This window comes from Ascaphus truei, chromosome 12, assembly GCF_040206685.1.
Source record: "Ascaphus truei isolate aAscTru1 chromosome 12, aAscTru1.hap1, whole genome shotgun sequence".
NCBI classification, from domain to species: domain Eukaryota; kingdom Metazoa; phylum Chordata; class Amphibia; order Anura; family Ascaphidae; genus Ascaphus; species Ascaphus truei.
The window spans coordinates 13,783,796-13,786,781 of record NC_134494.1 but is presented as its reverse complement, the minus strand read 5'-3'; positions in this window follow the sequence as shown (position 1 = coordinate 13,786,781).

Below are 2,986 nucleotides of genomic sequence, written 5' to 3'. Positions count from 1 at the left end.
CCTAAGAAGGCCTTAATCTTACCCACCGGGCAGATCTTCATCTGACCTAAAGCTGCTAAGAATACCCACAAGCCCCTTCCGTTTTTGATCTTCTGACCAAAAACCTCACTGTCGCATACTCCACAACCACCTCGCCTCATTCCACCATAACCCCCCCCCAACAGTAACCTTGAAGCTAAAACTAACTCCCCAACCTTCAGCGTCCTGAAAAAGGCGAACTCAAAGAATCCTTAAATAAATCTACTTCAAAACATGAAAAGCACGCTTCTGTCCGTGCCTCGCAGAGCTGTTCCGGCAGGACCGGCGATACCAGCCATCTTCTGTCCATGGATGGCACCTTCTCCATCCCCAAAACATCCGCTTTAATAAAAACATTTTGGTCACATCCCTTAACTCGTATAACTTGCAGAAAAAGGATATATTTACCAATTTCCTTTCCATAGAGCCAGGAGACATACCTTGCCCTCCCAGCCCCCATAAATATGCCACCATTCCCCAACTTGAACTTCATACCTTGGCTGAGCCTCAAAATCTTCTGTAAAGTCACACCATTCGTTTCAGGTCCCACATAGCTAGGGCCAAGGATTGCCTTACCACCTCCATCACTCCTCCAACCCCAGGCTTCACAAATGCTTGGAGCACAAGTGCCCCTCAGTGTTCATCTCTGGCGCTAGCTTCTTGAACAACCTCACCATGCAACATGTTTAACCATAAAATAAATGTTCCCCGATAGACAGAAGTACTAATCTTCTCAGCAAACGCACCACTGGGGGAAGTGTTGACCTCAGTACCCGACTAGCACCCTCTCTATCCACCTTTAAGACCCACCTTAAGACACACTTGCTTAAAGAAGCATATGAATAGCACTGTGGCTATTCTGAACACATGGCACATAAAGCTTGGCCCCCTGCAGATGCACTTACCAGAACTCCCTCCTACTGTCTCTGTACGTTCTCCCTACCTACCAATTAGACTGTAAGCTCCTCGGAGCAGGGACTCCTCTTCCTTAATGTCTAAAGCACTTATTCCCATGATCTGTTATTTATATTATCTGTTATTTATTGGATTACCACATGTATTACTGCTGTGAAGCGCTATGTACATTAATGGCGCTATATAAATAAAGACATACAATACAATACCATCAACCCATTCACTGCCTCCATCGTCCCTATGTTATCAGACCTGAACAAAACCATTTTATTGCCCAATAACGCCATCCACAGTTTCACAGCCACCACTACATGAAAAAATGCAGAAAAGGTCAAATTCTCCACGCACCAACAACACCCAGGAAAACATGCTTTTATAGAACAAGACGCATCCATAAAAAGTTCTAGAGTGCACTTTGACACTTCGTGCTGCAGCCATAAGGTCCTTCCATCAAATGATTTGAGAAAATCCTGCCACATAGTCAAATCGTCCCTTTTATTACCCTAATTAAATGATGCAGCTTTTCAATCCCTGCTTAAGCCAAGACCAACCTACAGCCTAAATCCCTCCCCATTGGCAGGACCCTGCAAGCAAAAGCCAGATGCCCCAACAGCGACTGGAGTTGTTTTAGCATTACCTTCTTGGTTAACCTAACCCCTTCAATCTTCTCTTGTAATTCAACCAATTTGTCCATATGCAGTGTCATGGAACAGGAATACCCCTGTCTCCACTTTTGTTTTAACCCCCCTTTTTATTGCAACCCTGCTTGTCAGCTTAGTAGAGCCAGCTGCATGTGTTAGATTCTGCACACAAAACACAGTGCCATTTCTCTTCTCCCAGCAGTTTGTTGCATTAAAGATGCTACATTTTTGATACATGTTGTCGCTTCCCCAGGCACTCCTGTGAGTTGCCATGGCAGCCCCAGCCTTTCCCTCAAATGAGTTAGTCTGCTGTCTCCCCCTCTGTTCTGCCCACAGATGGTTTGTCCCCAGACCATTCTATTCCTCAGTATGCATCACCACCTTCTTTCCACCATTTTCCTTGGACTTGTGAGTACCCTGTTGTTATCCCTGTAATGGTGATGAAGAAGTATCTTTTCACCTCCCTTGATCACTGAGCACACACAGAGACACCTACACCTCTACACAAGAGACTGTACCTTATCCTGTTTTCCCTCAATAAAACCAAGAAAAGAAACAGATCTTGTCGTGCTTAGGAAAGAGGGCGAGTTGGCACTATCTGAGCTAAATCTACTTACACAAGATCCCTGGCTTCCAGAACAGTGAAAAGATATCTGTGCCTTATAGACACTACAGGAGCTGGTACTCCGACTCCATTACACACAGAGTGGCCTCTACAACAGTACAAGCAAGCAGCTTACACAGCTATACAGAGCAACCTCTATACCACACAAAGGAAGCAACAAGTAGCTAAAACTGCAAGCAGCCTGCAGCTTTCACAGACAACCAGTAGCTCAAACTGCACAGTAGCCTTGCAACAAACAGTGCTTCCCTCACAATTCCTAACTGCCTTTTTCTCTGTCTGAGTCCACCCCCTGCACAGCCCCACAGTGAGCAACCACCTACCCCTGCGCACGTTCCCACGGCCAGCGCCATCAAGGGCCACGCCACCGGACACCCGCCAGGACACGGGTCAGAGCCAACGGACACCTGTAAGTACAGCTACCCCAACGCTGCACGCTGCAGGACACCTCTCGGCATCATCTGAGACAGACGCCCATCGCTGACAAGGTAAAAGACCGCACGCCACACGCACTGGCAACAGGCCTACACACACCTACAGCATGGCAGGACTCAGAGCCTCACCAGACATCACGCAGGAAAGCGATCTCTCAGACACAGAGACCGCTGCGCATCTGCAAATGGCGCAGGCAGGCGCAAGGCCTAAACGGACAGTCACACTGACACAAAAGGCCCGCGAAAAATACGAAACTGACGTTGAAGTGCACCGCGCTAAATTAGAGAAGGCCTGGGAGGACACTGATCGTGAGATAAGTAATGTCGCAAGTGCTAGCGATCAAGAAACCCAGATT